The sequence below is a fragment of the Bombina bombina genome, chromosome 2, assembly GCF_027579735.1.
Source record: "Bombina bombina isolate aBomBom1 chromosome 2, aBomBom1.pri, whole genome shotgun sequence".
In the NCBI taxonomy this organism is placed as follows: Eukaryota; Metazoa; Chordata; class Amphibia; order Anura; family Bombinatoridae; genus Bombina; species Bombina bombina.
Window position 1 is genome coordinate 156,359,666 of NC_069500.1, and position 23,373 is coordinate 156,383,038.

General features: G+C 38.7%; 1 protein-coding gene across 1 annotated transcript in view; it reads left to right on the forward strand.

Moving 5' to 3' along the window:
• NDUFAF2 (NADH:ubiquinone oxidoreductase complex assembly factor 2) overlaps window positions 1–23,373 on the forward strand; it is a 256,085-nt gene that overhangs the window by 131,838 nt on the left and 100,874 nt on the right. The gene's annotated exons all lie outside the window — the stretch shown is intronic.

Genomic DNA, 23,373 nt, shown 5'->3' on the forward strand with positions numbered 1-23,373 from the left:
GCACTTTCACTGTAATTTGCATGTTCATTTGTCAGTAGAAAATGTTTTTTCAGAGTTAGTGACCGTATGAATTTATTAATGTCAACAAGAGTCTGAAAAAGGTTGAACCTACTAGAGGGTACAAATCCCAGTCCATAACTTAGGACTTTAAGCTGAATATTGCTTAACTGATAATCAGTTAGATTGATCACAATTAGCATTAATTATAGTGTCACTGTTATGTGTGTCACTCTCTCTTTTTAGGAAGACATAAATTCAATTATACTAATAATTGTATACTAAAGGTATAGAGATTCTTGCAAATAGGTATTTAATTTAATTTAACTTATTTATGTTAATCCTATCTAATTTATATATATTTTTTGTGTATAAATTGTTGTTCCATTTTCTATTTACAATTGACATTGTCTATGTGCCAGAAATAAGTTACCATGTACCTAGGATTAATTATTTAATTTGTTTCAGTTTTTGCCCCCAATACCCATGTATATTATCACAGTTGTTACTGATTGATTACTATTTTTCAAGCAACCAATAGGGTTCAAGTACTGCTTTTAAAAGTTGGCAGTTTTCTGTATAGAATCACTGTCTAAGATTAAGGCCATTGGCCGAAACATGTCAGACCTTTCTATTGAATCCTGTTAAAGCTTTTAATATTTGACCATTAAATTTGGAACTTTTAATTTTATGACGCCTGGCTACTCGCTCCTTTATTTCTACATTTGACTTTCCCTTTAAGAGTAAGCCTGTCAGCAAAGCAAAGCAGTGGAATGTAAGGCGGTTTCTCAGCCTGTTTGTTCCCCTTACCTAATACTGGAGCACTCTCTGGATTGGAGGAGCTGATTGATACACGTCACGGACGTGTCCTGCGTGTCCTGTGTCTGAAGCCTGAGCCTGTGTGCTGAAGTCTGAGCCTGGTTCTCAGAAGCAGAGTTTGTAGAAGGTGTGGAGGAAACAGCTTGACCGGCCTTCCTGAGGTGCGGCGGTGGCGGTACCAACAGGCGGGTACTTGGTGAGAGCAAGTATTATCCCTCCTTCCAAAATCGATCACTTTTTGCTATAGCACTTCCAGCGCAACACAGGCTGCCTCATATACCATCAATCTGTTTGCAAACTAATGACTTGAGCTAACAACTAACATTGCCCTGTACTCTCCTTGTTTCTTATATATATATATATATATATATATATATACACACACACACAGTAAACTCTCAATTAACCGGCACCCATGGGGATCAGTAGATTCCGGATAAGTGTATTTCTGGTTGCTTGAGAGTCACTATTAAAAATAGGTCTAACTAGTTCTATAATAGAGTTCTGTTTATCCGGACTGTTTCTTTAGCACATTTATGCTCTGACATGTTTAAAAAAACATTTTTCCGGTTGCTTGAGAGTGCCGGTTGCTTGAGTTCCGGATAATCGAGATTCTACTGTGTATATATGTATGTGTGTGTATGTATGTGTGTGTGTGTGTGTGTGTGTGTAAAAACTGTATATATATATATATATACAGGGAGTGCAGAATTATTAGGCAAGTTGTATTTTTGAGGATTAATTTTATTATTGAACAACAACCATGTTCTCAATGAACCCAAAAAACTCATTAATATCAAAGCTGAATATTTTTGGAAGTAGTTTTTAGTTTGTTTTTAGTTTTAGCTATTTTAGGGGGATATCTGTGTGTGCAGGTGACTATTACTGTGCATAATTATTAGGCAACTTAACAAAAAACAAATATATACCCATTTCAATTATTTATTTTTACCAGTGAAACCAATATAACATCTCAACATTCACAAATATACATTTCTGACATTCAAAAACAAAACAAAAACAAATCATTGACCAATATAGCCACCTTTCTTTGCAAGGACACTCAAAAGCCTGCCATCCATGGATTCTGTCAGTGTTTTGATCTGTTCACCATCAACATTGCGTGCAGCAGCAACCACAGCCTCCCAGACACTGTTCAGAGAGGTGTACTGTTTTCCCTCCTTGCAAATCTCACATTTGATGATGGACCACAGGTTCTCAATGGGGTTCAGATCAGGTGAACAAGGAGGCCATGTCATTAGATTTTCTTCTTTTATACCCTTTCTTGCCAGCCACGCTGTGGAGTACTTGGACGCGTGTGATGGAGCATTGTCCTGCATGAAAATCATGTTTTTCTTGAAGGATGCAGACTTCTTCCTGTACCACTGCTTGAAGAAGGTGTCTTCCAGAAACTGGCAGTAGGACTGGGAGTTGAGCTTGACTCCATCCTCAACCCGAAAAGGCCCCACAAGCTCATCTTTGATGATACCAGCCCAAACCAGTACTCCACCTCCACCTTGCTGGCGTCTGAGTCGGACTGGAGCTCTCTGCCCTTTACCAATCCAGCCACGGGCCCATCCATCTGGCCCATCAAGACTCACTCTCATTTCATCAGTCCATAAAACCTTAGAAAAATCAGTCTTGAGATATTTCTTGGCCCAGTCTTGACGTTTCAGCTTGTGTGTCTTGTTCAGTGGTGGTCGTCTTTCAGCCTTTCTTACCTTGGCCATGTCTCTGAGTATTGCACACCTTGTGCTTTTGGGCACTCCAGTGATGTTGCAGCTCTGAAATATGGCCAAACTGGTGGCAAGTGGCATCTTGGCAGCTGCACGCTTGACTTTTCAAGTTCATGGGCAGTTATTTTGCGCCTTGGTTTTTCCACACGCTTCTTGCGACCCTGTTGACTATTTTGAATGAAACGCTTGATTGTTCGATGATCACGCTTCAGAAGCTTTGCAATTTTAAGAGTGCTGCATCCCTCTGCAAGATATCTCACTATTTTTGACTTTTCTGAGCCTGTCAAGTCCTTCTTTTGACCCATTTTGCCAAAGGAAAGGAAGTTGCCTAATAATTATGCACACCTGATATAGGGTGTTGATGTCATTAGACCACACCCCTTCTCATTACAGAGATGCACATCACCTAATATGCTTAATTGGTAGTAGGCTTTCGAGCCTATACAGCTTGGAGTAAGACAACATGCATGAAGAGGATGATGTGGTCAAAATACTCATTTGCCTAATAATTCTGCACTCCCTGTATATATATATATATATATATATATATATATATATACTGTGTGTGTATATATTATATATATATATATATATATATATATATATATATATATATATCCCAATTAAAGGTTAATTCCAGAGGTGGACTACTACATAAATTTGATCCTTAAAGGTATGAAATCTGATTACATTATATACTCTTAAAGGGACACTATCCTGGTGACAGATTTTTGACATCCTATATATATATTTTTTTTATTTTTTTCCTCGGTGACGTTGATAGCATCTAGCTCTCCCTCGGGATGCCTAGGGGGGATTGAATTTGCTCTTGCATATACATTTTTCGATTCCTTTTTTTTTTTTTTTTTTTGAATGAATGTTCTGTGTGAATGAAGAGAGAATTGGGCATGACATTTATTTATTCTTAGATTTTTGCATTTATTTTTTTAAAATTAAATATTCTACATCTATTTGGAGTGCTGAGAATTGTATTTGTATTTTATTGGAGTTGGTAGATTGGCAATACCTTCTACTATTACATATTATACATTTCTCATGATTATTTAAGTAGTGCTGTCACCTTTGATATTAATACATAAATATATATTTATATATACAGTGTGTGTGTGTGTGTGTATATATATATATATATATATATATATATATATATATATATATATATATATATATATATATATATATATATATATACAGTCGTATGCAAAAGTTTAGGCACCCCTGACAATTTCCATGATTTTTATTTATAAATGATTGGGTGTTTGGATCAGCAATTTCATTTTGATCTATCAAATAACTGAAGGACACAGTAATATTTCAGTACTGAAATGAGGTTTATTGGATTAACAGAAAATGTGCAATAGGCATCCAAACGAAATTAGACAGGTGCATAAATTTGGGCATCCCAAAAGAAATATTGCATCAATATTTAGTAGAGCCTCCTTTAGCAGAAATAACAGCCTCTAGACGCTTCCTATAGCCTGTAATGAGTGTCTGGATTCTGAATGAAGGTATTTTGGACAATTCCTCCTTGCAAATCATCTCCAGTTCAGTTAGGTTTGATGGTTGCCAGCATGGACAGCCCGCTTCAAATCACCCCACAGATATTCAATGATATTTAGGTCTGGGGACTGGGATGGCCATTCCAGAACATTGTACTTGTTCCTCTGCATAAATGCCAGAGTAGATTTTGAGCAGTGTTTTGGGTCGTTTTCTTGTTGAAATATCCAGCCCCGGCGTAACTTCAACTTTGTGACTGATTCCTCAACATTATTCTCTAGTATCTGCTGATATTGAGTGGAATCCATGGGACCCTCAACTTTAACAAGATTCCCAGTACCGGCACTGGCCACACAGCCCCACAGCATGATGGAACATCCACCAAATTTTACTGTGGGTAGCAAGTGTTTGTCTTGGAATGCTGTGTTCTTTTGCCGCAATGCATAATTCCCCTTGTTATTACCATATAACTCAATCTTTGTTTCATCAGTGCACATCACCTCCTTCCAAAATGAAACTGGCTTGTCCAAATGTGCGTTTGCATACCTCAAGCGACTCTGTTTTTGGTGTGTGTGCAGAAAAGGCTTCTTGCGCATCACTCTCCCATACATCTTCTCCTTGTGCAAAGTGCGCTGAATTGTTGAACGATGCACAGTGACACCATATGCAGCAGGATGATGTTGTAGGTCTTTGGAGCTGGTCTGTGGGCTTTTTTTTTACCGTTCTCGCCATCCTTTGCCTCTCCGATATTTTACTTGACCTGCGACTTCTGACCTTAACAAGAACTGTGCCTGTTCCATTTCCTCACTATGTTCCTCACAGTGGACACTGTCAGCTTAAATCTCTGTGATAGCTTTTTGTAGCCTTCCCCTAAACCATAATGTTGAACAATCTTTGTTTGTGAGTTGTTTTGAGGCCCCCATGTTGCCACTCTTCAGAGGAGAGTCAAAGAGAACAACAACTTGCAATTGGCCACCTTAAAGGGCCATAATACCCAAATGTTTAAACAATTGAAAGTGATGCAGCATAGCTGTAAAAAGCTGACTAGAAAATATCTCCTGATCATCTCTATGTAAAAAAGAAAGATATTTTACCTCAAAAGTTCCTCAGTAGCCACCTCCCATTGTAAAGGATTTCTAAGCAGCATATTAGTATGTCTGTCCTAGGACAGCTGAAGGGATGAGCATCGTGCACTCTCATATTATTTCACCAATCAGGTAAAGGAAGTTTACAATGAAATCTCATGAGAGTCAAGTCAAATCTCATGAGATCACAGTAAAAGTTCATGACCTCAGCACTGCTGATGCTGATTGGCTGCTGTTCATTTCTTTTAATTTTTTTACCTGCAGCTGGGAGCAGTTGAGTATAACTTTTTACACAGAACTTACTTTGCTGAGCTGAGGAGATTGTGAGGTAAAATATCTTCCTTTTTTACATAGAGATGCTCAGGTGATATTTTCCTGTCAGCTTTTTACAGTTATACTGCATCAGTTTCAAGTGATTTAGCATATGAGTATTATGTCCCTTTAAATAACTTTTCTCATGATTGGATGCTCCTGTCTATGAAGTTCAAGGCTTAATGTCACCAAACCAATTGTGTGTTCCAATTAATCAGTGCTAGGTAGTTACAGGTATTCAAATCAACAAAATGACAAGGGTGCCCAAATTTATGCACCTGTCTAATTTCGTTTGGATGCATATTGCACATTTTCAGTTAATCCAATAAACCTCATTTTACTACTGAAATATTACTGAGTCCTTCAGTTATTTGATAGATCAAAATGAAATTGCTGATCCAAACACCCAATTATTTATAAATGAAAATCATGTAAATTGTCAGGGGTGCCTAAACTTTTGCATACGACTGAATATATAGTTTCCCATTAGCTGTTTCTTACATTGCATATAAGCTTACTTAAAAGGACATGAAACCCACTTTTTTCCTTCAATTTTTTTAATTCAGATACAGCATGCAATTTTAAATAACTTTCCAATTTATTTCTATCATCTATTTTTTCGTTCTCTTGGTATCCTTTGTTAAAAAGCATATCTAGATAACCTCAGGAGCTGAAGATTGGTGGCTGCACATTCATGCTTCATGTTATTGGCTCACCCAGGTGCATTGCTGTTTCTTCATCAAAAAATGCTAAGAGAAGGAAGCAAAATAGACAATAGAAGTAAATTGGAAAGTTGTTTAAAATTGTATTCTGTACCTTAATCTTGAAAGAAAAAAAGCTTTACCTTTTTATTGTCCTAACATGAGGACTACAAATGGTAAACCTTTGTATAGACTTGATTTTGTTATTCTGTTAGCAGAACAAAAGTGTCAAAAACAAATACAGGGATACCAGGTCTTTCTTCTTAAAAGACTACCATTTAAAGCTGGATATTCCAATATATGTCTAAGATTTAACAGTTTACTAGAGTTTTAGTTTCATTCTACATGGGCAAATTCAACCTAGTGAGCAGCGGAATCAGATTTATCACTGTCCAAATGTCCTCTTACATTTCTTTTTCATACCAGCACCCCCTATTTAAGTCACATTTTTTTGTGCCTTTGTTATCATTTCTTTTTCACTACCAATTAGATTTCTGCCATCTGTTTCTGCAAAATCTGGAAGGAAAATTTTACACTGCTACATTTTAATAAATATTTATATGTTTTGTTGAATATTTATTTTTTGACTTTGGTAAATTGAAGCAAAAAAGATAGATATTTTCATATCTTGGCTTATATCCTAGTTCATATTTACAAGGATGCCCTCCATTTGCCTTACATTGTATCATTGACATTCAATAAGAATGAAGGAGCCTAAAGGGAGACAAATAATCGTGGTAATGGGTAAGGGTTAGTTAGACTGTGTTTATTCCTCGTATAGGGTAGAGAAATTAAAGGGATAGTCTAGTTAAAATTAAACTTTCATGATTCAGATAGAGCATGCAATTTTAAGCACCTTTCTAATTTACTTCTATTATCAATGTTTTTTCGTTCTCTTGGTATCTTTTTTTGAAAAAGCAAGAATGTAAGCTTATAAGCTGACCCATTTTTGGTTCAGCACCTGGGTAGCGCTTGATGATTGGTGTCTAAATGTAGCCACCAATCCGCAAGCTCTACCCAGGTGATAAACCAAAAATGGGCTGGTTTCAATGGTTACATGCTTGCTTTTTTAAATAGAGATACCAAGAGAACAAAGAAAAATTGATAACATGAGTAAATTAGAAAGTTGCTTAAAATTGCATGCTCTGTATGAATCATGAAAGTTTAATTTTGACTAGACTATTCCTTTAAGTTTTAGCTTAATACCTTAACTCAACTTAAATAAAAATCTAATATATTAGCTTTTGTTCCTTGGTCTTTGTCAACCCTCCAAGACCTTATTCCTGTTGAGATTCTTTGGGATAATGTGTAGTGGAGGACTCCTTTTGTCTTTTCAGTAACTTTATGTGGGTTATCTGCTTAGTTCCTTAGACTTGAAAAAAAGATTAAATTGATAAGTATCCTTCTTTTCACATATAGTGCATAAAGTAATTCTTGTTATTTTACTGGTTGGTTCATGGAGTACTTATTTTCATTTTCTTATTAGCTATATCTTTATAGTTCCTCTAATTTTCTATGAAAATATTTTTCTTCCCCATTTGGTGGTTGCTTGTACTATTCTGGTCACAGTTCCATATTTTGGATACGATGGCACATACCCAATTTATATTTTTGTTTTCTAGCCAAAGTCCATGTGGATATCCTGAGACTTAATGCTAATGGTAGGTAGCTAAATTAGCTAGAATAGAATAGTGTTCTGGCTACGTCACTGAGGGTTGTAGATGTAGGTATTTGTCATTTATATGTCAAGGCTAATATGTTGTATGGATAACATTTTCCCCTCATTATCAATTGGTGATCATCATTTCCTTCCCTAAGATATTGAAGAAAATTTAAAGATCCTATTCATGTTCCTTTTAGGATTGTGCCAAGTGTTGATGCTCCAAATACTAGGGATTTAAAAGCAAATGAGAGGAGGTTGTGGCTCAGATAAATATGCAGGTTTCAACCAGGCTATGCAATCGATAATCTACCCAGACCTTTGTAGTAAGTGTACACTTAGCATTGTTGTAGCTTCAGTAAGCCTTGATTACAGATATTGGTTGTGGTCAGAAAATTATACTTCAAAGAGTTCAAGAGTATTCTGCAAAGCAAACATTTTGTCATGTCACCAGATCCTTTGCAGTGGATGAAATTCACAGTGATACAGTTTTGCTTCTTGGTCTGAAATACAATAATAATAATAAAAATAAAAAAAAACGTCCTGGTTTAATGAACAGTTGTAAGATGGACATATGGCGTTGCTTGCTAACTATATTCTATGTGTTCAATGACTTTGTGTAAGCAGAATTTGGAATAAATATTTTATAGTGTTTCCTAAGTCAGGCAGGAGTTTTTTCTTGATGTGGTTCAGCTTTGGTATAGACATACTTGTGTACAGGGTGGATAAAAATGAATGGTTTCAAAAAATATAGAAAGAGTGTAGAAAGAGTAGATATCCCCAGGAGGGGTGGAGACAGAGAATTTCTCCTTAAGGTCAGGGAAATGTGTTGGATTAACAAACTACAAACTTTGAAACGTAAGGGTCTAAATAAAGATTTTGATTGGTCTCTCTTTAGGTAAACACTCTGATATAAATGATTAAGATTGCCCATACAGGTTAAAAATTCAAAATTTAAAAAAATAAAATTGACATATAAGGCATTCAGAATGGTTCCACAAATGACATACATCATTATATTCTTGGGTTATCTGTATATATCCTTGCGCTGTTCATATCTTTTATACCTGCATTTTTGTATATATGATGGTTGCTATTCTGCTACTAGGATTACTTCTGGATTCTGTCTTATTATGATTGTTTTTGATAATGCAAATGTAGCTTCTCATTTTTTAATTATATGCATAGGGACTGTATGTATATGTTTTAACTGTGCCTTTTTGAAATTTTGTCAATACACATTGTACGCAGTGCTTGCTTAAGATAAGAAATACCATCTTTGAATGTTATAAAAATTGTCAGCATTAGATGGCACTGTTGTACAATTAATGTGCAGTTGATTTGCACCTGTGTAATTGTTTTACACCTGTTTACTTGTATAAAGGCAGTCTCTCTGCATACACAGATAGACATGACTAAGGACCTAATGTAGGTCCGAAACGTTGTTTGTTTTGTGGACCACGGCACAATAAAGGTCATATTACTTTAAACTGCAAAGGCTGGAGCACCCTTTCTTTTGGAGTTTCATTTGATGTGGATGAGGTGGCTGCTTCCTGGCTCCTGTGCCTAATTGTTTTGGCTGCTGTTCCCTACCTTTTGCTTGGATACAAATGAATGGTTTAAAAAAATTAAAAAAAAATCTGATTTTTTAAAATTATTTAAATCAGATTTTTTTTATTATTTAACCCTTTGAGTGCTAACGACGGCTCTGAGCCATCACAAATTGCCCCAGTCAGGTGCTGACGACGGCTCAGAGCCGTCGCTAGCGCTCACCCACCTTGAGGGCAATCTGGGGGCTCCCACCTACTCCCACCCCTGTGATCTGGCCTGAATAGTGAGAGGCATCGCCGGGGCTTCACTATTCGCGCAGTGACGTTACGCGCAATGACGTGATACGTCACTGCGCAACTTTATTTAAAATTAACAATGGACAATATAGGGAAATGGGAGAATGCTGCTTAGAAGTCTGTATCTCAGGCATCTAAGCAGCTACAGACCCCCAAGACCCACCATTAGAAAGGTAATTGCCTAACCTTTCCAACTGTATAAGTGGGGATCTGGAAAAAAAATTAAAAAATAAATATATTTTTTTTAAAAAAAGTAAAAAAAAAAAAAAAAAAAAAGCTAAAATCCAGCTTAGCACCCAGATTTATTTTATTTAAATATGATTTTTTTTTTTTTTAAATTAAATTCTGTTTGAGGAAAAAATAGCTAAAGATAGTTTCTATTTAATCTAAAGGTTATTCATCCTGAAATATAAATTTGCTGTAAATTAAATAGCAAGATGCTGTATATTCATGGCTGAATTCTTTCATTTTTTTGGCAAATTAATTCCGTTCACAATGTCATGCTCTCCTGGAGGTTTCTGTCAGATTATTTTGGGCAATTGTTCTATTGCATCTTATTGGTTTTGGAGTTCTCAAAACTGTGAATTTGTGTCTGCAGAAATAACATGCCATTTCTTTACAGAAACATCTTAGAAAATAAACATACAGGGGTAGATTTACCAAGCAGCGGATGCTGCTATCGACCCCTGTACTTTCCGGCTCACCGGAAATGTAAGTTAAGAAGCAGTGGTCATAAGACCGCTGCTCCTTAACTCGTCCACCACCTCTGAGGTGGCGGACAGCAGTCAGCCCCATCGGATACGATCGGGTTAATTGACACCCCCTGCTAGCGGACGATTGGCCGCGAATGTCCAGGGGGCAGCATTGCACAGGCATTTCCCTAGCAATGCTTGTGCAATGATAAATGCAGACAGCGTATGCTGTCGGCATTTATTCATGTCCGCCTTCACATTTATAAACCTACCCATAGAGTTGATAAATAGCCCTTAAAGAGACATAATCATGAAAGAAGAAGATTTCAGATTTACGTCTTCTCAAATTTGCTTCGTTCTCTTGGTATCCCTTGTTGAATGAAAGCAATGCCCTACTGGGGCTTAGCTGAAAGCTTTGGGTGAGACAGTGACAAGCAGCTAGCTCACAGTAGCGCATTGCTTCTGACCACATCAATGTATGTTTTTCAACAATGGATACCAAGAGAATGAAGCAAATAAGATTATTAAAGTCAATCGGAAAATTGTTACAAATTGCATGTTCTTTCTGAATCATGAAAGTTTAAATTTAACTTTACTGTCCCTTTTAATGCCACTGCTCCCCTGCAGATATATGTAAATCAACCCATACTAAATGTGAAGAAGCTTAATTAATAGAAGATTTTTGGAGTAGAATAGATCGGCACAAGGGGGGGGGGCAAGCATTACAAATAAAATGTTATTGTTTTAGATAAATAAAACCATTTAAATTGTTATTTTCTTCTTCCAATAAAGTACAGCTGAAAAGTTGATCAAATATGAACGATTAACCTATTAAACTGAAGATAGTTCACCTCCAATAATTTCATTAATTTCAATGATCTATGTGTATCTAATGATATATAACCAAATCAGAAATGGTCTGATATAGCTGGAAAAATAATATGAAAAGTTTTTATTCTAAAAATGAAACCAATTGTTTAAATTAATTTAAATCGATCTTACTCACTAGTGATTTAAAGGGACAGTCTACACCATAATTTTTATTGTTTAAAAAGATAGATAATCCCTTTATTACCCATTCCCTAGTTTTGCATAACCAACACAGTTATATAAATACACTTTTATCTCTGTGGATCTTGTTTCTAAGCCTCTGCAAACTGCCCCCTTATTTCAGTTCTTTTGACAGACATCCATTTTAGCCAATCAGAGCTGGTTCACTGGATTTCCACGTGCGTGAGCACAGTGTTATCTATATGACATACATGAACTTACACCCTCTGGTGGAGAAAAATTGTCAAAATGCCCTGAGAGAAGAGGTGGCCTTAAAGGGCTTAGAAATTTGCATATGAACCTCCTAGGTTTAACTTTCAACTAAGAATACCAAGAGAACAAAGCAAAATTTGTGATAAAAGTAAATTGGAAAAAAATTAAAATTACATTCTCTATCTGAATCATGAAACTTTATTTTGAACTAGACTGTCCCTTTAAATCAAATCCACCCTGCTTGTATATCTCATTCAGACATTTAGGGGTCAAACCCCCTTTCTCCTCAGTTTCTTCAAATATGTTCTTGCCTGACTGTGTCAACTGACTGAAGTGAGAAGTTAAAGGGTATAAGAAAGGCTATCCATCCCCTCCAACTTCTAGGTTGGTGTTACTACCTATTCCAGAGGTCAGAAAACATATATACAAACTCATTGAAACATTGAACATGAAAATATTCATTTATTAGTAAGATATTAACGCTCAATAATAATAAGACAAAAGTAAATTTGTTTTGCAAGATGTACCGAGTCCACTGATTCATCCTAACTTGTGGGATATTGTCCTTCCTGACAGGAAGTAGCAAGGAGAGCACCACAGCAGACCTGTCTATATAGCTCCCCCCTTAACTCCACCCCCCAGTCATTCTCTTTTCTGGTTCTAAGCAGGAAGGGTAAAGAGAATAGGTGTTAAACTGTTAGTTTTATTTTATCTTCAATCAAGTGTTTGTTATTTTTAAATGGTACCGGTGTTGTACTATTTACTCTCAGGCAGGACATAGATGAAGATTTCTGCCTAGAGGATGATGATCTTAGCATTTGTAACTAAGGTCCACTGCTGTTCCCACATGAGCTGAGGAGTACAGGAAAACTTCAGTGTGAGAAACGGTTTCTTGCTATACAGCAATGAGGTATGTTTAGTCATATTTTCTGCAGAGACTGTGTTAAAGGCTGACAGTGTCCCCATTAGGGGAAGGGTAAGCAGTAATCCTAGTGTTATCAGAGGTTTTTACTAGCTTTCATAAAGGGTTAATTTTTTGTGGGCACTCAGTTTGTTATGTGAATTTGGGACAAACGTTTTTGTGTCTGGGAGTAACGTTTTCTGTTTTATGGGACATTTGCTTGAGGGTTCTTTGGGGTTGTTTATAACCCACATGGCTTTCAGGCAGGGTTTGTTAGTTTTGTGTAGGCCCCAGCAACATCGAGTGAGGTGGGCGGGGCCTACATTTACAAGCAGCAAGCAACTTCTCCTGAGGTCCTGATAGTCTTCTGAGGGACTAATTGAAGCTTTAAACCCCATATTATCACTTCCTAAGGGAGGTAGGGCCACAGCAGAGCTGTGGCTAGGTGCTTTAGGGGGTTTTAACCGGTTTTAGACAATTATCAATCCGTTTTTTTCATTTGGGGGTCTATTGCTTTTTTACTTGTGGTGCAATCCTTCTAAAGCTTAGTGGGTACGCTGTTAAAATTTCGGAATTTTTGAAGCAATTTTAACCTGTTTTGCAGCTTGTGTATGCCTTTTTTCTCTTAAAGGTACAGTACCGTTTTTTCAAATTGTGTTTTTTTCATTAAATAAAGTGTTTTCCAAGCTTGCTTGCTTCATTACTAGCCTGTTAAACATGTCTGACACTGAGGAAACTCATTGTTCAATTTGTTTAGAAGCCATTGTGGAACTCCCTCTAAGAATGTGTCCCAATTGTACTGATATGTCTATAAATTGCAAACAGCATATTTTGACTTATAAGAATTTGGCATTAAATGATTCTCAGACAGAAGGTAATCAGGTTTCGCCATCTAGTTCTCCCCAAGTGTCACAACCAGTTACGCCCGCACAAGCGACGCCAAGTACTTCTAGTGCGTCTAATTCTTTCACCTTGCAAGATATGGCTTCAGTTATGAATACTACCCTCACAGAGGTTTTAACTAAACTGCCAGGGTTGCAAGGGAAGCACAGTAGCTCTGGGTTAAGAACAAATGCTGAGCCTTCTGATGCTTTAGTAGCCGTATCCGATATTCCCTCACAATGTTCTGAGGTAGGGATGAGGGATTTGCTGTCTGAGGGAGAGATTTCTGATTCCGGAAAGATGTTCCCTCAGACAGATTCAGATATGACGGCATTTAAATTTAAGCTAGAGCACCTCCGTTTATTGCTCAGGGAGGTTTTAGCTACTCTGGATGATTGTGACCCTATTGTCGTTCCAGAGAAATTGTGTAAAATGGACAAATATTTAGAGGTTCCTGTTTACACTGATGTTTTTCCGGTCCCTAAGAGGATTTCGGACATTGTTACTAAGGAGTGGGATAGACCAGGTATTCCGTTTGCTCCCCCTCCTGTTTTTAAGAAAATGTTTCCCATATCTGACACCATACAGGACTCGTGGCAGACTGTTCCTAAGGTGGAGGGAGCTATTTCTACTCTGGGTAAGCGTACAACTATACCTATTGAAGACAGTTGTGCTTTCATTGATCCTATGGGTAAAAAGTTAGAGGGTCTCCTATAGAAAATTTTTGTTCATCAGGGTTTTCTTCTTCAACCTATAGCGTGCATTGTTCCGGTAACCACTGCAGCTGCTTTTTGGTTTGAGGCTCTAGAAGAGGCTCTTCAGATGGAGACCCCACTAGATGATATTTTGGACAGAATTAAGGCCCTTAAGTTGGCTAATTCTTTTATTACAGACGCTGCTTTTCATCTTGCTAAGTTAGCGGCAAAGAATTCAGGTTTTGCCATTTTAGCACGAAGAGCGTTATGGCTTAAGTCCTGGTCAGCTGATGTGTCATCTAAATCTAAGCTTTTGACCATCCCTTTCAAAGGTAAGACCCTATTCGGGCCTGCACTGAAAGAGATCATTTCAGACATCACTGGAGGGAAGGGTCATGCCGTCCCTCAAGATAAGTCAAATAAGACAAGGACCAAACAAAATAATTTTGGTTCCTTTCGAAACTTCAAGGGTGGTCCTGCTTCCTCTTCCCTTGCTGCAAAGCAAGAGGGGAACTTTGCTCAATCCAAGCCAACCTGGAGACCTAACCAGGCTTGGAACAAGGGTAAACAGGCCAAAAAGCCTGCTGCTGCCACTAAGACAGCATGAAGGGGTAGGCCCCGATCCGGGACCGGATCAAGTAGGGGGCAGACTTTCTCTCTTTGCTCAGGCCTGGGCAAGAGACGTTCAGGACTCCTGGGCCGTAGAAATTGTAACCCAGGGGTATCTCCTAGATTTCAAAGATTCTCCTCCAAGGGGGAGGTTCCATCTTTCTCAATTGTCTGTAAACCAGACAAAAAGAGAGGCGTTCTTACGCTGTGTAGAAGACCTTTTCTCCAACATAGGTGTGTCCGGTCCACGGCGTCATCCTTACTTGTGGGATATTCTCTTCCCCAACAGGAAATGGCAAAGAGCCCAGCAAAGCTGGTCACATGATCCCTCCTAGGCTCCGCCTACCCCAGTCATTCTCTTTGCCGTTGTACAGGCAACATCTCCACGGAGATGGCTTAGAGTTTCTTAGTGTTTAACTGTAGTTTTTATTATTCAATCAAGAGTTTGTTATTTTGAAATAGTGCTGGTATGTACAATTTACTCAGAAACAGAAAAGAGATGAAGATTTCTGTTTGTATGAGGAAAATGATTTTAGCAACCGTCACTAAAATCCATGGCTGTTCCACACAGGACTGTTGAGAGCAATTAACTTCAGTTGGGGGAACAGTGTGCAGTCTCTTGCTGCTTGAGGTATGACACATTCTAACAAGACGATGTAATGCTGGAAGCTGTCATTTTCCCTATGGGATCCGGTAAGCCATGTTTATTACGATCGTAAATAAGGGCTTCACAAGGGCTTATTAAAACTGTAGACTTTTTCTGGGCTAAATCGATTCATTATTAACACATATTTAGCCTTGAGGAATCATTTTATCTGGGTATTTTGATATAATAATATCGGCAGGCACTGTTTTAGACACCTTATTCTTTAGGGGCTTTCCCAAAGCATAAGCAGAGCCTCATTTTCGCGCCGGTGTGGCGCACTTGTTTTTGAGAGGCATGGCATGCAGTCGCATGTGAGAGGAGCTCTGATACTTAGAAAAGACTTTCTGAAGGCGTCATTTGGTATCGTATTCCCCTTTGGGCTTGGTTGGGTCTCAGCAAAACAGATACCAGGGACTGTAAAGGGGTTAAAGTTCAAAACGGCTCCGGTTCCGTTATTTTAAGGGTTAAAGCTTCCAAATTTGGTGTGCAATACTTTTAAGGCTTTAAGACACTGTGGTGAAAATTTGGTGAATTTTGAACAATTCCTTCATGTTTTTTCGCAATTTCTTCTGCTAGAAGAGTTTCAGAATTATCTGCTCTGCAGTGTTCTCCTCCTTATCTGGTGTTCCATGCAGATAAGGTGGTTTTACGTACTAAACCTGGTTTTCTTCCAAAAGTTGTTTCTAACAAAAACATTAACCAGGAGATTATCGTACCTTCTCTGTGTCCGAAACCAGTTTCAAAGAAGGAACGTTTGTCGCACAATTTGGATGTTGTTCGCGCTCTAAAATTCTATTTAGATGCTACAAAGGATTTTAGACAAACATCTTCCTTGTTTGTTGTTTATTCTGGTAAAAGGAGAGGTCAAAAAGCAACTTCTACCTCTCTCTCTTTTTGGATTAAAAGCATCATCAGATTGGCTTACGAGACTGCCGGACGGCAGCCTCCCGAAAGAATCACAGCTCATTCCACTAGGGCTGTGGCTTCCACATGGGCCTTCAAGAACGAGGCTTCTGTTGATCAGATATGTAGGGCAGCGACTTGGTCTTCACTGCACACTTTTACCAAATTTTACAAGTTTGATACTTTTGCTTCTTCTGAGGCTATTTTTGGGAGAAAGGTTTTGCAAGCCGTGGTGCCTTTCATTTAGGTGACCTGATTTGCTCCCTCCCTTCATCCGTGTCCTAAAGCTTTGGTATTGGTTCCCACAAGTAAGGATGACGCCGTGGACCGGACACACCTATGTTGGAGAAAACAGAATTTATGTTTACCTTATAAATTACTTTCTCCAACGGTGTGTCCGGTCCACGGCCCGCCCTGGTTTTTTTTTAATCAGGTCTGATAATTTATTTTCTTTAACTACAGTCACCACGGTACCATATGGTTTCTCCTATGCAAATATTCCTCCTTAACGTCGGTCGAATGACTGGGGTAGGCGGAGCCTAGGAGGGATCATGTGACCAGCTTTGCTGGGCTCTTTGCCATTTCCTGTTGGGGAAGAGAATATCCCACAAGTAAGGATGACGCCGTGGACCGGACACACCGTTGGAGAAAGTAATTTATCAGGTAAACATAAATTCTGTTTTTACCATGGGAGTGATCTGCCCAGTTCCGAAAACAGAACAGGGGCAAGGTTTCTACTCCAATCTGTTTGTGTTCCCAAAAAAGAGGGAACCTTCAGACCAATTCTAGATCTCAAGATCCTAAACCAATTCCTAAGAGTTCCATCCTTCAAGATGGAGACCATTCGGACTATTTTACCAATGATCCAGGAGGGTCAATATATGACTACCGTGGATCTAAAGGATGCGTATCGACACATTCCTATCCACAGAGATCATCACCAGTTCCTCAGGTTTGCCTTTCTGGACAGGCATTACCAGTTTGTGGCTCTTCCCTTCGGGTTGGCCATGGCGCCAAGAATCTTCACAAAGGTGCTAGGGTCCCTTCTGGTGGTCCTAAGGCCGAGGGGCATAGCAGTGGCATCTAGACGACATCTTAATTCAAGCGTCAACTTTCCAACTTGCCAAGTCTCACACGGACTTAGTGTTGGCCTTTCTAAGATCTCATGGGTGGAAGGTGAACGTGATAAAGATTTCTCTTATTCCTCTCACAAGAGTTCCATTCCTGGGAACTCTGATAGATTTGGTGGACATGAAAATATTTCTGACAGAGGTCAGGAAATCAAAGATTTTAACCACCTGCCGAGCTCTTCATTCCATTCCTCGGCCATCAGTGGCTCAGTGTATGGAGGTAATCGGACTTATGGTAGCGGCAATGGACATAGTTCCGTTTGCTCGCTTGCATCTCAGACCACTGCAACTATGCATGCTCAAACAGTGGAATGGGGATTATGCAGATTTATCTCCTCAGATAAATCTGGATCAAGAGACCAGAGACTCTTCTTTGGTGGTTGTCACAGGATCACCTGTCCAGGGGAATGTGTTTCCGCAGGCCAGCGTGGGTTATTGTGACGACGGACGCCAGCCTACTGGGCTGGGGTGCAGTCTGAAATTCCCTGAATTCCACAGGGTTTGTGGACTCAGGAGGAGGCCCTCCTACCGATAAATATTCTGGAATTAAGAGCGATATTCAATGCTCTTAAGGCGTGGCCTCAGCTGGCTTTGGCCGGATTCATCAGGTTTCAGTCGGACAACATCACGACTGTAGCTTATATCAATCATCAGGGGGGAACAAGGAGTTCATTGGCGATGATAGAAGTTTCCAGGATAATCCAATGGGCAGAGACTCACTCTTGCCATCTATCAGCAATCTATATCCCAGGGGTGGAGAACTGGGAGGCAGATTTTATAAGTCGTCAGACTTTTCATCCGGGGGAGTGGGAGCTCCATCCGGAGGTGTTTTCTCAACTGGTTCAGCTATGGGGCACACCAGAATTGGATCTGATGGCGTCTCGTCAGAACGCCAAACTTCCTTGTTACGGATCCAGGTCAAGGGATCCTCAGGCAGTACTGATAGATGCTCTAGCAGTACCCTGGTCGTTCAACCTGGCTTATGTGTTTCCATTATTCCCTCTCCTTCCGCGTCTGATTGCCAGAATCAAACAGGAGAGAGCTTCGGTGATTTTGATAGCGCCTGCGTGTCCACCAGGTCATCTCTGCCACCATGGACTCTGCCACTGAGACGGGACCTTTTGATTCAAGGTCCATTCAAGCATCCAAATCTAATTTCTCTGCAACTGACTGCTTGGAGATTGAACGCTTGATTTTATCAAAGCGGAGTTTCTCTGAGTCGGTCATAGATACCTTGAATCAGGCTCGAAAGCCTGTCACCAGGAAGATCTATCATAAGATATGGCGTAAATATCTTTTTTGGTGTGAATCCAAAGGCTACTCATGGAGTAAGATCAGGATTCCTAGGATTTTGTCTTTTCTCCAAGAAGGATTGGAGAAAGGATTGTCCGCTAGTTCCTTAAAGGGACAGATATCTGTTTTGTCTATTCTGTTGCACAAGTGTCTGTCAGATGTCCCAGACGTTCGGGCTTCTTGTCAGGCTTTAGTTAGAATTAAGCCTGTGTTTAAACCTGTTGCTCCGCCATGGAGTCTCAATTTAGTTCTTAAAGTTCTTCAGGGGGTTCCGTTTGAACCCATGCATTCCATAGATATTAAGCTTCTATCTTGGAAAGTTCTGTTTCTAGTTGCTATCTCTTCAGCTCGAAGAGTTTCTGAACTTTCTGCATTACAATGTGACTCGCCTTATCTTGTTTTCCATGCTGATAAGGTGGTTTTGCGTACCAAACCTGGGTTCCTCCCTAAGGTTGTTTCTAACAGGAATATCAATCAGGATATTGTTGTTCCTTCTCTGTGTCCTAATCCTTTCTAAGAATGACCGTCTGTTGCACAACTTGGACGTGGTTTGTGCCTTGAAGTTTTATTTGCAGGCAACCAAAGATTTTCGCCAATCATCTTCTTTGTTTGTTGTCTATGCTGGAAAGCGTAGAGGTCAAAAAGCGTAGAGGTCAAAAGGCTACAGCTACCTCTCTTTCCTTTTGGCTGAAAAGCATCATCAGTTTGGCTTATGAGACTGCTGGACAGCAGCCTCCTGAAAGAATTACAGCTCACTCCACTAGAGCGGTGGCCTCCACATGGGCTTTTAAAAATGATGCTTCTGTTGAACAGATTTGTAAGGCTGTGACTTGGTCTTCGCTTCATACCTTTTCCAAATTTTCCAAATTTGATACTTTTGCTTCTTCGGAGGCTATTTTTGGGAGAAAGGGTTTGCAAGCAGTGGTGCCTTCCGTTTAGGTTCCTGTCTTGTCCCTCCCTTCTTCCATGTCCTAAAGCTTTGGTATTGGTATCCCACAAGTTAGGATGAATCCGTGGACTTGGTACATCTTGCAAAAGAAAACAGAATTTATGCTTACCTGATAAATTTCTTTCTTTTGTGATGTACCGAGTCCACGGCCCGCCCTGTCTATTCAAGACAGATAGTATTTTTTATGTAAACTTCAGTCACCTCTGCACCTTATAGTTTCTCCTTTTCTTCCTTGGCCTTCGGTCGAGTGACTGGGGGGTGGAGTTAAGGGGGGAGATATATAGACAGCTCTGCTGTGGTGCTCTCTTTGCTACTTCCTGTCAGGAAGGACAATATCCCACAAGTTAGGATGGATCCGTGGGCTCGGTACATCGCAAAAGAAAGAAATTTATCAGGTAAGCATGAATTCTGTTTTTTTGTCTAAATGTACATAAGTATTTATAAAATGTCATCTAATGTTTATATGTTATCATTTCATAAGACTTATCAGAACAGGATCCACAATAATTTCTATGATTTAGATTAGAAAAGTAAGTTAAAATGTTTTGTTAAGGAGAGCCTTTATTTACTTTAAAACAAAGTTAAACAGGCTGAACATTTTTAAAATCGTGTGACACGAACATACTTCTCTGCACTTTTGGTTTCACTACTTGGACTCATAGACATTTACTTTCATAAATTGGATTCTACTCGGGTTTTGATAAGTAGAAATGAACATATCATTAATCAAGTTGACAAATTGAGATTCATTTTCACTCATAAGCAGTGGCCTTTCTAATTTCAATTTACAGCATATTTGCTCTTTGTTGTAAAGGTTATGCTATCTCCGGTACACATCTTGAACTTTTATCTATACTTCGTCTGTTAGAAATGTAATACTGTACATGGCTGCATGAGCTTCTTAATTCTGGCTTTAATATAGAGTTAATATTTTGTGACATTTTACCATTTTATTATTGTCTATTAAACTGCTGAAAGTGATCAGTTATTGCTCTGATATAGGGGTGATAATAATGAATCCTGTTTTCTCTTAAGATTTTCAGCTTCACAGACTTTTTTTTCCCCCTGTCTTTCTAATAAATCCAAATTTTTGAATAACATCTCATATGAATTTCCTAATTTTACATTAGTCAGAACTAAAGTGCCACCTCTGTTTTGCTCTTGTTTTAAAATAAAGCATTATTTTGAATGTAAATTATAATTTGTGTAAGACATGGCCCAGAAGAATATATCTTGGTTAGCTAGTGGTAAGTAATATGCCATTTTTACTCAATTCTTTTATATCTTTGGACCCATTTTAACAGCATGACCGCTATAAACAATATGGTGGTTGTAGTTTTGTTTGTGATAAAAAAAATTGCTTTTGCTAAGAACAATAAAGTTATTTGTTAATTTTATCCTACTTAGGTAGTTTATCAATATGATTTTCCCTGTGCTTTAAACGTCACATTTTATTTGTTGGACACACTCCTACATTCATTTTGCAACTTCCTCTGTGAGTGGCTTTTACCGTGAAAGCCAGACTTGGCTTTGTCACAAAAAGTGGCTTGCTATTTGACATCCATTATGTATGAAGATAATGTTCAGTTTAAAAGAAATTTAAAGTTAGAATATTGTTTGTTCTGGTTCATCTTGTTAGTGCACATGGAAAGCCTTTCAAACCTTTTTATATGGATCTCCTTGTAGCCACGTTTCACCATAAAATATTCAGTTGATGGGACATTTTAGCCACAACTAAAATGCATGAGTGCATTTCATTTCTAAATAGAATCATTTCTTAAATGCTGATTCTGCAAGTCTATGCATTTAAACACATTGTTAAAGTACTACTCAGGAGCTGCTGAGAACTCAGAAGGCAACTGCCACTGCTGAGTGTCTCACCAGCTGTATCCACTTTGTACGAACAGTTTTCTGCAGCTCCCAAGCAGTTCTTTCAAACTGTGGGTGTGATTACATATGCGGCAACGCCCGCAAAAGCCGCCGTTGCCAGTTTTTAGTCAGATATTGCTATCACATATGCGGCGCCGCATATAAATGCAGCGAGTATATTTCACCCGTCACCTGCTAATTTTACTCCCATAAACTAACAGAGAACCGCATCGGTATCACATATTCAGCGCACGCGGCGAAAGTTGAGAAATTTTACTCTATTTTCACCTCGCCACACATAGGCTGGCACATCAAGCCTTGCGTTGAGTATATGAGCACCGTAACTCCCTGGAAGTATTAACAAACACCTAACGCATGTGCAGTATCTATCTACCTGTCAACCGCCATCCCCCACCACAATCACTAATAAAGTATATTAACCCCTAATCTGCCAACCCCCACATCGTAATATAGCTAATAAACATATTAACCCCTAATCCGCCATCCCCCCACATCTCAATCTACCTATTAACCCCTAATCCGCCAACCCCCCACAATGCAATATGCCTAATTAAGCTATTAACTTCTAATCCGCCATTCCCCCACATCGCAATCTACCTAATAAAAGTATTGACCCCTAAATCCGCCAACCCCAACATCGCAAACTACCTAATAAATCTATTAACCCCTAAACCGCAACACCCCCACAACACATTAAACCTAATTACACTATTAACCCCTAAACAGCCAACCCCCCACAACGCAAATAACTAATTTAATTACTAAGCCCCCTAACCTAACACCCCCTAAATTAACGCCAATTACATAAATTTAAATACTAATTTGCAATGAAAATAAAAAAACATAAGATTACTTTAAAAATAAAAAAACTAAGATTAAATTAATCTAATATTAAAAAAAATAAAAAAGTCTAACATTACAGAAAAAAATAAGCCAAATTATCAAAAATAAAAAAATTAAACCTAATCCCTATTAAAATAAAAAAGCCCCCCAAAATAAAAACACCCCCTAATCTAAACTAAACTACCAAAGGGCCTTTTGTAGGGCATAGCCCTAATCTAAACAGCTCTTTTAGATTTAAAAAATACTAAGTCCCCCCCTAACAGTAAAAAACCCCCACTGACCAAACCCCCCAAAATAAAAAAAAAACTACCGCTAACAAAACCTAAACAACCCATTGCCCCTAAAGGGGCATTTGTATGGGCATTGCCCTTAAAAGGGCATTCAGCTGTCTTACAGCCCAAAAGAACCTTAATCTAAAAATAAAAGCCACCCCAAAAAATAAAAAAAAGCCTAAGTCTAACCCCTAAATAGGTACTCACCGTTCCTGAAGTCCGACGGAGAAGGTTCTCTTCCAGGCAGTGAAGTCTTCTTGGAGGCGGCGACATCTTCTTTCCGTGCGGGGACCTCTTCTAGCTTCATCCAAGATCAAGGCGATGCGGAGCGTAGGTGACCACGGAGCCATCCAGCATGGAGATCCACTTCGTACGATCACTGCAGCACACTGAGTATTGAATTCAAGGTACCCATTTAAAAATGGGGTACCTTGCATTCCTATTGACTGATATTTTAAAATCAGCCAATAGGATGAGAGCTACTGAAATCCTATTGGCTGTCCAAATCAGCCAATAGGATGAGAGCTACTGAAATTCTATTGGCTGAAATTCTATTGGCTGGTCAAATCAGCCAATAGGATGAGAGCTACTGAAATTTAAGGGCTATTAGTAGTTTTGGGGGTGTTTTTATTTTGGGGGGCCTTTTTATTTTCATAGTGATTAGGTTTAATTTTTTATTTTTGATAATTTGTCTTATTTTTTTCTGTAATGTTAGACTTTTTAATTTTTT